We start from the raw sequence: 13,819 nt of genomic DNA on the forward strand, positions 1-13,819 counted from the left end.
TGTATGCTTTAATTTATTGTGCTTTATTTTTGTGTATCTGTCATGTGTTTTAAATTTGAGCTTACCATAAGACTTGCAAATACCATCTTATAACTCATCCTTTTAAACTAGTGACAATTTAGCACTGATTGTATAAACAAACATGCAAAAATAAAACTAATAAAAATTATACACTTTAATTTTGTCTCTCATTTTTTAACATTGTGTTGTTTCTCTTTATGTCTTATTGTACTATGTATGTCTTATTTTAGTTATTATTTTTTATTGGTTCATCGTTTAGCCTTTCTAATTCAGTAAAGAGTAGTTTATGCACCACGATTGGTTTTTATATTATTCTGTTTTTTCTGTGTGCTTACTATTACCAGTGAGCTTTGTATTTTCAAATGATTTATTCCTTCTCATGAACATCCTTTCCTTTCAGTTTGAAGAACACCCTGTAGGATTTCTGTAGAACAGGTCTGGTATTGATGAAATCCCTCAGTTTTTTTTTTCTTGTCTGAGAAGGTCTTTATTTCTCCTTCATGCTTAAGGGATATTTTCACAAGATCTTCAAGGTTAGGAAAAATTGTTTTCCTTCAGCACTTTAAAAATGTCATGCTACTCTCTCCTGGCCTGTAAGGTTTCCACTGAAAAGTCTGCTGCCAGACATATTGGAGCTACGTTGTATGTATGTTTCTTTTCTCTTGCTGCTTATAGATTCTTAGTTTATTGTTGACACCAGGCACTTTGATTATTAAATACCTTGATGTAGTCTTCTTTGAGTTAAACTTGTTTCATATCCTATAACTTTCTTGTAGTTGAATGCTGATATCTTTCTGTAGGTTTGAGAAGTTCTCTGATACTATCACTTTGAATAAACTTTCTACCCTATGTCTTTTACAACCTCTTCCATAAGGCCTTTTGGGCTTAGGTTTGCCCTCTTATGGCAATTTTTAGATTTTTGTATTTCATTCTTTTTCTTCTGACTGTGAGTTCTCAAATAGGCTGGATACAAGCTCACTAGTTGTTTCCTCTGCTTGATCAATTCTGCTTTTAAAAAACTCTGATGCATTCTTCAACATCTTAATTGCATTTTCACCTCTAGAGTGTTTGCTTGATTCTTATTAATTGTTTCAATCTTTGTTAATATTTTTTCTGATTGACTTCTGAATTTCTTCTCTGCATTATCTTGAATTTCTTTGACTTTTCTCAAAGCAGCCTTTTTATATTCTCTCTCTGAAAGGACATATATCTCTGTTTCTCCATGATTGGTTTCTGGTGCCTTACTTAGATCATTTAGTGAAGTCATGTTTTCCTGGATGGTGGTGATGCCTGTAGATATCTCTCAGTCTGTTTGCATTGAATAATTCGGTATTCATTATAGTCTTCATAGTCTGAGTTTGTTTGTTTTTGTCTTTGTTGGGAAGGCTTTCAAGGTATTCTACATAACTTGGGTTCCAAGCCCAATAATGCTGTGAGTTTTACAGACTCGTAAAAGTACCAATTTGGTGGTCATGGATAAGATCTAGAAGATTTCTCTGTATTTATAGGCAAAGAATCTTGTTCTTTCTCTTACATTTTTTCCCAAACAAATGGAATTTCTCTGTGCTGAGACACCTGGAACTACAGCTGGGCTGACTCAAGTACCTTTGTGACTACCACCACTGAGAATACACTGGGTCAGACCTGAAGCTACCGCAGCACTGGTCTTTGCCCAAGGCCCTTCTTTCAGAGTGGTGAGTTCACCCTGGCTATGGATATGTCCTGAGGTAGTGCCTTGGTTCCAGGGTTGAGAGTAGCAATTTACTTTAGCAATTTACCTGATGTTCTATGCTACTGTGGTTAAGCTAGCACTCAGATAGCAATATAATCTACTTCCTTCTCTTCCCTGCCCTTTCCACAGTCAGAGGAGTCTCTTCCTGTGGCTTTCACCACCACCAGTCTGTGGAGGTTTCCAACAGGCCACAACTGATATTTGCTGAAAGCCCAAGGGCACATATGACTGTTTATGATGAATACTGCCATGCCTGGGACTCATCTTTCAGGTCACTGGGCTCCCCTCTCTCCCAGAACATGTCCAGAAATGCTTTCAACAGCCTAGGCCTGAATTCAGAAACTTCAAGAAACTCCTTCTTACTCTACCCCACTGTGGATGAGTTGGTACTTAACATGCAAGACAAAGTCCCTTATTTTTTCTTTATCTTTCTCAAAAAGGAGTCTTTCACCATAGCCATGACAGCTGAGAATGTGCCGGGTCTCTCCTGAAGCCAGCATGTTTCAGAGCTCAAGGTCCACTACATACTTCCTGGGTATTACTGCTAGTTATTCTGTACTCAAGGGCTCTTTAGTCAGTAGGTGGTGAATTCTGCCAAGACTGGGTCCTTCCCTTCAAGGTAGTGTGTTCCTTTATTGGTCAAGGGTATATCTACAAATATCATCAGGGAGCTAGAGCCTTGAGTAGTGGCCTCACAACTCTGCCATGTGCCCTATCTTATCCATGTGGATAAGATGGTATCCAAGATGCGAGACAAAATCCTTTTTATGCTTTGATTTCTTCTCCTTAAGCAGGAGAAATGAGTCACTTTGGTTGCTATGAGTTGTGCTGCCTGGTGCTGCAGGAGGGATGGTACAAACCATCTCTCAGCCATGCCAGTGAGTACCTCCCTAGGTTGCATGCCACCCTAGTTCACTGGCTCTAAACCTAGCCTACCACTATGAGTTGTCTAAAAATTGCAGTCTTTGTGTCCGAGACTGCTTTTTAAGTTTACCTAGCACCCCAGAGCACTTCAGCCTACAGTGGCAGGGCTTGCCGACAAACTCAATTTCTGACTGCTGGAATAGGTGATTGCCCCCTGGCTTGGGCTAGTCCAAATGCTCCCTCCCTGCACTGTTGCTGGCTGAACCCAGCACAGCTTTATTTCTTATTGTGACAGTACAGCACTGAGTTCAATGTAAAGTCCCACAGTTACTGCACTTTTTCTCCCCGCAGTGCACAAATTCTCTGTACTTCAGAGCCACTGAGGGATAGGGAATGGTTGGCATTTATTATTCAAGACTGTCTTTTCTCCCCTGCTTGATGTCTTTTTTTTTTTTTTGATACAAAGAGAAAACCAAGTACTCTGATTACTCACCAAATTTTTGTTTTTTGTGACTGAGCAATTCTGTGTATTGATAGTTATTAAAATTTTGTATTCCAGCAGAGGTAAAGAAAGGTGTAGGTTACTATTCTGCCATCCTGTCCCTATTAATGTGTATAAAAATACAGTAATTACCATAATAAACTATTGGTACAAGAATACTTTAACAGATAAATATAATAGAATATAATCCATAAACAAATTGAAAATATATATACCCTTGAATATGACACAGGAAAAGCTGAAAATAAAAAAGTAAGTTAAATGCATATTCATGTGGGACAAAGTTTATCTTGAACCCTCCTCACACCATATAAAATATCAATATTATGTCTATTGTGGTTATGGGTATGAATGATTAAAGATGAAATGTTCCAGAAAAAACGTTAAATAATATATTCATGACTTGTCTAGAGAAGTATTTCTTAAAGAAGATTCAAAAATCAGTAGACATAAGGTAAAAAATAAATAAATTAGATTATAATAATAAGAACTCCTTTTCATTAAAAGATACCATTAAGTGATAAAAAGGAATACCACACAGTGGGAGGAAGATATTTCCAGATCTTATTTTGGCAATACTTGTGTGATGAATACATAAATAACTACTCAAACCAATAAGAGAAAGACAGAATCTTATTTATTTTTAAAATGGCAACAGACTCAAACAGGCACTTCATTAAATAGAATATCCAAATAGCCAATAAAAATTAAAAAGCTCCAAACCTACCAGCATTTTCCTCCTGTGCTGACACTGCTACCAGTGTAAAACTAGGCATAAAAAACAGCAGACTCACTCCCAGCTCTGAGCGGCCACTGCTGCCAACATGAACACGCACAGAGGGTGAAAATAGTCCTGCATCCACCAGCACCTTTCTCCCAAGATGAAATCAACACTGATGCAAACACATGCGTCCTCACCAGCAAGGTTCCCTAAGCCCTCTCCCGTCCCACTTAGCCATACAGGCACTGCTGCTGCTGCAGAAAATGCCTGCACAGAGGTGGGCATCCCAGCACCTGCTAGCACCCTGCCTTCAGTGATGACCATTCACTCCACTGTGCTACCACAGCTGCTGTCATGTGTGAATGAAGATACATCTTACTGTCACCTCCTTATGAATTGCTTTGGCTGGCACCACACATCATAGTGTTGTGACCAGTGGTCCAGGGGCAGCTTGGACTCTCTCATGAAGCAGCTTCCTATCCTTGAGAAGGCAGAGATAAAAGCCAGGGCATGGTACCAGTCCCCCAGCATTAGAGCACATAGTTCAGGAGTCCTTACCAAAGCCTTGGCCCCATAAAATCTTCCAGCAATTAAGCCAGTCTACTTAACACACCAGATATCATAGTCCAACCCCAAGGTCATCAAATAGGATAAAAGAAAAACCATCTGAAGGACAGAAACTTCAAATATTGAAGGAACATGAGCCCACAATGATGAGAAAGAACGAGTGCAAGAACTCTGACAACTCAAAAAGCCAGAGTGTCTTCTTTCCACCAAGTTACTGCACTAGTTCTCCAGCAAGGGTTGTTAGCATGGCTGAGATGGCTGAAATGACAGAAATATTATTCAACATATAAACAGAAATGAAGATTTTTGAGTATCAGGAGAATGTTGAAATCCAGTCTAAGGAATCTAAGAATCAGAATAAAATAATACCAGAGCTGAGAGGCAAAATAGCCAGCATTAAAAAGAATATAACCAATCTGATAGAGTTAAAAAACAATCTATATAAATTTTATAATGCAAGCACAAGCATTAAAAGCAGAATAGACAAAACTGAAGAAAGAACCTTAGAGCTTGGAAACTAGTTTTCTGATATAAGGAAGTCAGGCAAGAATAAAGAAAAAAGAAAGAAAACGAAAAAACAAAACCTCCAAGAAATACGGAATTATGTAAAGAGACCAAGTCTATGACTCATTGGCATCCCTGAAAGGGTTGTGGAAAATAAAAACAACTTAGAAAACATACTCCATGGCACCATCCATGAGATTTTCCCCAATATAGCTATAGTGGCCAACATTCAGATTCAGAAAAAGCAGAAAACATCTGCAAAATAGTTCACATGAAGATCATCCCGAAGAGACATAATCATCAGATTATCCAAGGTTGAAAGGAAAGAAAAAAATGTTAAATACTGCTAGAGAAAAAGAACAGATCACCTACAAGTGAAGCCCATCAGAATAACAGCAGACCTCTCAGAGAAACCATACAAGCTGGAAGAGAAATGGGACATATATTCAACATTCTTGAAGAAAATAAAATTCTAATCAAAAACTTTATATCTGATCAAACTAAGCTTCATAAGCAAAGGAGAAATAAGATCTTTTCAGAGAAGCAAAGGCTGAAAAAATTAGTTACTACCGGACCTATCTTACAAGAGCTTTTGAGAGAAGCATTAAATATGGAAAGAAAAAACCGTTTCTAGCTGCTAAAAAAAAAAAAGAAAGAAAACACACTTAAGTACACAGACCACTGACAATATAAAGCAACTATGCAAAAAAATTGGGCATAATAAACATGCAAGATCATGATCACAAGATCAAGTTCACACATATCAATACTAACCTAGAATGAAAATGAGCTAAACGTCCTCGTTAAAAGGCTCAGAGTGGCAAGCTAAATATAAAACTAAGACCCAATGATATGTAGCCTTCAAGAGGCTTCTCTCACATGCAATGACACACATAGGTTAAAAATTAAAGAATGGATATAAATCTACCAAGCAAATGAAAAACAGAAAAAAAGCAGAGTTTGGAATTTTAATTTTAGACAAAAGAGACTTTAACAAGCATCAAAAATACAACAAAGGGTATTAAGTAACGGTAATGGGTTTAATTAAACAAGCAAACCTAACTTTCCTAAATATATATGCGCCCAACACAGGAGCACCCAGATTCATAAAGCAAGTTCTTAGAGACCTTCACAGAGACTTAAACTGCCACATAATAATAGTGACAGAATTCAAGACTAAACTGACTGTATTAGAAAGAGCATCAAGGCAGAAAGTTAGCAAAGATATTAAGGACCTGAGCTTAACACTGGACCAAATGGATCTAATACACATCTAAAGAATTCTTTACACAAAAACAATAGAATATACATACTTCTCATTTGCATATGGAACACACTCTGAAATCAGCCACACAACTGGACATAAAACAATCCTCAGCAAATGTAAACGAACTGAAATCATAACAACCACTCTCTCAGACCACAACAAACAAAAAAATAATATACAAGACTAAGAAAATTGCCCCAAAACAACAGTTACACAAAAATTAAGCAATCTGCTCCCAAATGACTTTTGAGTGAATAAAAATACTAAGGTAGAAATCAGTAAGTTTTTTTTAAAACTAATGAGAACAAAGATACAACATACCAGTACCTCTGGGACACAGCTAAGGCAGTGTTAATGGGAAAATTTGTAGCACTAAAAACCCACATCAAAAAGTTGTAAAGATCTCAAATTAACAACCAAACATCATAACTAAAATAACTAAAGAAGCAAGAGCAAACCAATTCCAAAGATAGCAAAAGACAAAAAAAAAAAAAAAAAAAAAAAAATAACATCGGAGCTAAACTGAAGGAGATTAAGACATAAAAAAAAAATCAAAAAAATCAAAAGATCAAAGAAGTCAGTCACTGACTCTGAATAAATTAATGAGACAGACCACTAGGTGGACTAATATTAAAAAGAGAGAAAATCCAAATAAACACACTCAAAAATGACAAAATGGATATTTCCATTGACTCCACAAAATACAAATAGCCATCAGAGACTATTTTGAAGAAAGTCTATGCAAATGAACTAGAAAATCTAGAAGAAATTGATAAACTCCTCTACACATACACCATCCTAATACTGAATCAGGAAAAACTTAAATCCCTGAACAGACCAATAGTGAGCTATGAAATTGAATCAGTAATAAATAGCCTACCAACCAAAACAAACAAAAAATCCCAGGAATAGTTATATTCACAACTGGATTCTACCAGGTGTACAAAGAAGAGCTGGTACTATTCCTACTGAAAATATTCTTAAAAAATTGAGGAGCAGGGACTTCTCAGCTCTTTCTATGAGGCCAGCACCATCCTGATACCAAAACCTGGCAGATACATATCAACAACAAGTTCAGGCCAATATCTTTGATGAACATAGATGCAAAAATCCTTAATAAAATACTGAAAAACTGAATCCAGCAGCATAACAAAAAGCTTACCCACCACAGTAATGTAGGCTTTATCGTTGGGATGCAAAGTTAGTTCAACATACACAAATAAAAAATCAAGATCCATCACACAAACAGAACTGAAGACAAAAACCACATGATATTCTCAATTGAAGCAGAAATGACTTTTGATAAAATTCAACATCTTTTTATGTTGAAATCTCTCAACAAACTATTTGCCAAAAGAACATACATAAAAAGAATAAGAACCATCTATGACAAACCCACAGCCAGTATCCTACTGAATGGGCAAAAGCTGGAAGCATTTTCCTTGATAACCATCAAGAGAAGGATGCCCTCTTTCACTATTCCTATTCAACCTAGGATTGTATGTCCTGGCCAGAGCAATCAGACAAGAGAATGAAATAAATGGCATCCAGATAGAAAGAGAGGAAGTCAAACTATCCCTGTTTGCAGATGACAAGGTTCTATATCTAGAAAACCCCATAGTCTTGGCTCAAAAGTTCCTTAAGCTGATAAACAGCTTCAGCCAAGTTTCACGATACAAAATCAACATACAAAAATCAGTAGAATTCCTATACACCAACCACAGCCAAGCTGAGAGTTAAATTGGGAATGCAATACCATTCCTAATTGCTATGAAAAGAATAAAATATGTGGGAATAGAGCTAATTGAGGAGTTGAAAGATCTCTACTATGAGAATTTTAAAACATTGCTAAAAGAAATCAGAGATAATACAAAAGGAAAAACATTCCATGCTTATGAATGGGAACAATCAATATCATTACAATGGCTATACTACTCAAATCAATTTACAGATTCAGTGCAATTCTTATTAAATGACCAAGGAAATTCTGTATATAACTAGTAAAACAACTATTTTAAAATTTACATGCAACCAAAAAGTAGCAGAAATGGGCAAGGCAATTCTAAGCAAAGAAAAGCAAGGCAGGAAGGACCATGCTGTCTGAGTTCAAATCATACTGCTACAGTAACAAAAATAACATGGTACTGGTACAAAAACAGGCACATAGACCAATGGAACAAAATAAAGAGCCTAGAAATAAGGCCACACACCTACAACCATCTGAGTTTAGACAAATCTGGCAAAAAAAAAACCAAAAAAAAAAAAACCAAAAAAAAAAACAACAATGAGGAAAGGACTTCCTAGTTATTAAATGTTGCCAGAATAACTGGCTAGCAATACGCAGAAGATTGAAACAGAACCCCTTTCTTACACCATATATCAAAATCAATTCCAGATGGACTAAAGACTTACATGTAAAGCGAAAAACTATAAAAAACTTCTCCTTCACTTATGAAACTTAGTTTGGCTGGATATGAAATTCTGGGTTTAAAATTCTTTTCTTTAAGAATGTTGAATATTGGCCCCCACTCTCTTCTGGCTTGTAGAGTTTCTGCCGAGAGATCTGCTGTGAGTCTGATGGGCTTCCCTTTGTGGGTAACCCGACCTTTCTCTCTGGCTGCCCTTAAGATTTTTTCCTTCATTTCAACTTTGGTGAATCTGGCAATTATGTGTCTTGGAGTTACTCTTCTCGAGGAGTATCTTTGCGGCGTTCTCTGTATTTCCTGAATTTGAATGTTGGCCTGCCCTACTAGGTTGGGGAAGTTCTCCTGGATGATACCCTGAAGAGTGTTTTCCAACTTGGTTCCATTTTCCCCCTCACTTTCAGGCACCCCAATCAGACGTAGATTTGGTCTTTTTACATAATCCCATACTTCTTGCAGGCTTTGTTCATTTCTTTTTCTTCTTTTTTCTTTAGATTTCTCTTCTTGCTTCATTTCATTCATTTGATCCTCAATTGCTGATACTCTTTCACCTAATACCATAAAAACCCTAGAAGAAAACCTAGGTGATACCATTCAGAACACAAGCATGGGCAAGGACTTCATGTCTAAAACACCAAAAGCAATGGCAACAAAAGCCAAAATTGACAAATGGGATCTAATTAAACTAAAGAGTTTCTATACAGCAAAAGAAACTACCATCAGAATGAACAGGCAACCTATAGAATGGGAGAAAATTTTTGCAATCTACTCATCTGACAAAGGGCTAATATCCAGAACCTACAAAGAACTCAAACAAATTTACAAGAAAAAAACAAATAACCCCATCAAAAAGTGGGCAAAGGGTATGAACAGACATTTCTCAAAAGAAGACATTCATACAGCCAACAGACACATGAAAAAATGCTCATCATCACTGGCCATCAGAGAAATGCCAATCAAAACCACAATGAGATACCATCTCACACCAGTTAGAATGGCAATCATTAAAAAGTCAGGAAACAACAGGTGCTGGAGAGGATGTGGAAAAATAGGAACACTTTTACACTGTTGGTGGGATTGTAAACTAGTTCAACCATTCTGGAAAACAGTATGGCGATTCCTCAAGGATCTAGAACTAGAAGTACCATATGACCCAGCCATCCCATATGTCATCTTACATATGACCTGTAAGAAAGGTTTATAAATCATTCTGCTCTAAAGACACATGCACATGTATGTTTATTGCGGCACTATTCACAATAGCAAAGACTTGGAATCAACCCAAATGTCCATCAGTGACAGACTGGATTAAGAAAATGTGGCACATATATACCATGGAATACTATGCAGCCATAAAAAAGGATGAATTTGTGTCCTTTGTAGGGACATGGATGCAGCTGGAAACCATCATTCTCAGCAAACTATGGCAAGAACAGAAAACCAAACACCGCATGTTCTCACTCATAGGTGGGAACTGAACAATGAGATCACTTGGACTCGGGAAGGGGAACATCATACACCAGGGCCTATCACAGGGAGGGGGAAGGGGGAGGGATTGCATTGGGAGTTATACCTGATGTAAATGACGAGTTGATGGGTGCTGACGAGTTGATGGGTGCAGCACGCCAACATGGTACAAGTATACATATGTAACAAACCTGCACGTTATGCACATGTACCCTAGAACTTAAAGTATAATAATAATAAAAAAAGTTACATTTGTTAAAAATTAGATTGGACACAAGTAAAAAAATAAACAAAAAAAACTATAAAAAACTGGAAGAAAACCTAGGCAATAACATTCTGAATATAGAAACAGGCAAAGATTTCATGACAAAGACAGCAAAAGCAATTGAAGCAAAAGTAATAATTGACAAATGAGATTTGATTAAACTAAAGTGCTTCTGAACAGCAAAACAAACTATCAACAGAGTGAAAAGATAACCTACACAACGGGAAAAATATATGTAAACTATACATCTGACAAAGATCTAATATCCAGCATCAGTAAGGAACTTAAACAAATTTACAAGATAAAAACAAAGAACTCCATTAAAAAGAGGGCAAATGACATTAACAGACACTTTTAAAAAGCAGACATACAGGCATTCAACAAGCACATGAAAAATTGTTCAATATCACTGATCATTAGAGAAATACACATGAAAACCACAATGAGATATTATCTCACACCAGTCAGAATGACTATTACTAAAAACTAAAAAAAAAAATGTAGATGTCTGTAAGGTTTCAGAGAAAAGAGAATGCTTATACACTATTGGTGAGAGTTTATATTCATTCGATCATTCTGGAAAGCAGTGTGGTAATTGCTCACAGAGCTAAAAGCAGAACTGCCATTTGACCCAGCAATCCTATTAATGGGTATATACTCAAAGGAATATAAATTATTCTATCAATAAGACACATGCATGTGCATGTTCATTATAACAGTGTTCACAATAGTAAAGACATGAAGTCAACTGAAATGCCAATCAGTGGTAGACTGGATAAAGAAAATATGGTACATATACACTTGGAGTATATACAGTTATAAAAAGCAGTTAGATAATGTCCTTTGCAGAAACAAGGCTGAAGCTGGAGGCCATTATCCTTAACAAACTAATGTAGAAACAGAAAAATAAATTCCACGTGTTCTCACGTATAAGTTGGAGCTAAGTGATGAGAACACATGGACACAAAGAGGGGAACAAGAGACACTGGCGCCTACCAGTAGGGGGAAGGTGGGAAGAGGGAGAGGAGCAGAAAAAAAATACTGTTGGGCACTAGGCTTAGTACATGGGTGACAAAATAATCTACTCATTGAACCCCTGAGACATGAGTTTACATATATAACAAAAATGTGCAAGTACAACCTGAACCTAAATTAAAAATTTAAAACATTAAATACATAAATAAGTTTTCATCTAATTGGTAATCACAGAATGCTGTTACAACCAGAAAGAGATACCATTCCATATGTACCAGTATATCTAAAATTAAAACAAATGAAAATACCATGCTATGGCAAGAATGTGTAACTGGAAAACCCATACATTGTTAATAAAAAATATAAATTGGTATGCACACTTCAAAAACCATAGTAGCATCTACTAAAACTGAACACAAATGTTAGTCAGCTTGGATCTTTATAACAAAATACCATAGGTTGGGTAGCTTAAATGGCAGACATTTATTTCTCACAATTTGGAATGCTAGGAAGTCCAAGATCAAGCTGTCAGCAAGGCAAGTTTAATTCTGAGGGCTCCTCTCTTGGTTTATGAATAGATAAAGTAAATAAAGTAATTAAAAGATAAGTATCTAAATGTCCATCAATGGATTTTTGAATAAATAAATTGTGGTGTATGTACAATGTAATATTATTCAGCTTTTGAAAAGAAAATCCCGCATTTGCAACATGAATTACCTTGAAGGACGTGCTAGATAAAATAAGACAGGGAGAGAAAAAATTGCTACATAATCTCTCTTACATGTAGAATCTTTAAAAAAGAAAAATCACCTACATAGAAAAGGAAAATAGAAGCGTGGTTACCAGAGATGAAGACCGAGAGAGGGCAAGGGGGAATGTAGGTTGAAGGGGACAAAATTGAAGTTATATAGGATGAATAAACCTAGACGTCTAAAACACAGCCTGAGGACTACAGTTAAAAATATTGTGTTGTAGGCTGGGCGCAGTGGTTCATGCCTGTAATCCCAGCACTTTGGGAAGCTCAGGCGGGCGGATCACGAGGTCAGGAGATCAAGACCATCCTGGCTAACAGGGTGAAACCCCGTCGCTGCTAAAAATACAAAAAAAAATTAGCCAGGCGTGGTGGCAGGCGCCTGTAGTCCCAGCTACTCGGAGGCTGAGGCAGGAGAACGGCGTGAGGAGGCAAAGCTTGCAGTGAGCCGAGACTGCGCCACTGCACTCCAGCCTGGGCGACAGAGCGATTTTATGTGCTCTTACCTCAAAGAGGGTAAGAACATGAGAGGATGGATATGTTAAATTGCTTATCTGCAGTAATCGCTTCACTATATATCACTATATATATGTATATAAAAACATCATGCTGTACACAAAGGTAACTCATACACATTAATGTAAATTATATTAGCCATTATGGAAAACAGTATGGGTATTTCTCAAAAAACTAAAAACTGAATTACAACACGATGCAGCAATTCAACTACTGGGTATTTATCTAAGGAAAAAAAATCAGCATATCAAAGGTGTACCTCCATCCCCATGGTTATTACATCACTATTCACAATAGTCAAGATACTCAACCTGAGTGTCCATCAATAGATGGAGGCATGAAGAAAATGTGGCATATATATACAATGCAATAATATTCAGCTATAAATCAAATGAAATTCTGTCATTTACAGCAACATAGATGAAACTGGAGGTAATTATGTTAAATGAAATTAACAAAGCATAGAAAGACAAATATTTCATGTTCTCACTCATATATGTGACAGCTGAAATATTAATCTTATGAGTTTGAGTTTGTTTGTTTATTGTGAGTATAATAATAGTAACCAGAGGCTGGAAAGGGTGTGAGGGTTGGTGAAGAGAGGTTGGCTAGTGAGTACAAACACAAAGTTTTATGAAAGGAATAAGATCTAGAGTTTGATAGCTCAGTAGGATTGCTATTTATTGAAGAGATTGTCTTCCCCAATGTATTTTCATGACATCTTTGTTGAAAATGAGTTTACTGTAAATGTATGGATTTGTTTCTGGGGTCTCTATTCAGTTCCACTGGTCTATGTGTCTGTTTTTGCACCAGTACCACGCTGTTTAATTTTCTATATTTCTGTAGTATAATTTGAAATTAGATTTTGTAATTCCTCCAGTTTTATTCTTTTTGTTCAGAATATCTTTTGCTCTTCTGTGTTTTTTGTGGTTCCATATAATCGTTAGGATTTTTCTTTTCTATTTTTATGAAGAATACAATTGTTATTTTGACAACAATTGCACTGAATCTGCAGATTGCTTTGTGTAGTATGTATATTTTAACAATATTGATTGTTCCAATCCATAAATGGGAAATGTCTTTCCATAATTTTGTGTATCCAGTCGAAGGTCTTTCCTGAGTGTATAGTTTTCATTGTGGAGAACTTTCATTTCCTTGATTAAGTTAATTCCTAGGTGTTTAATTTTATTTTCGACGATTGAAAATGAAATTACTCTTTTTGATTTATTTTTCAGATTGTTCAC

Source organism: Papio anubis, chromosome X, assembly GCF_008728515.1.
Source record: "Papio anubis isolate 15944 chromosome X, Panubis1.0, whole genome shotgun sequence".
Classification (NCBI taxonomy): Eukaryota; Metazoa; Chordata; class Mammalia; order Primates; family Cercopithecidae; genus Papio; species Papio anubis.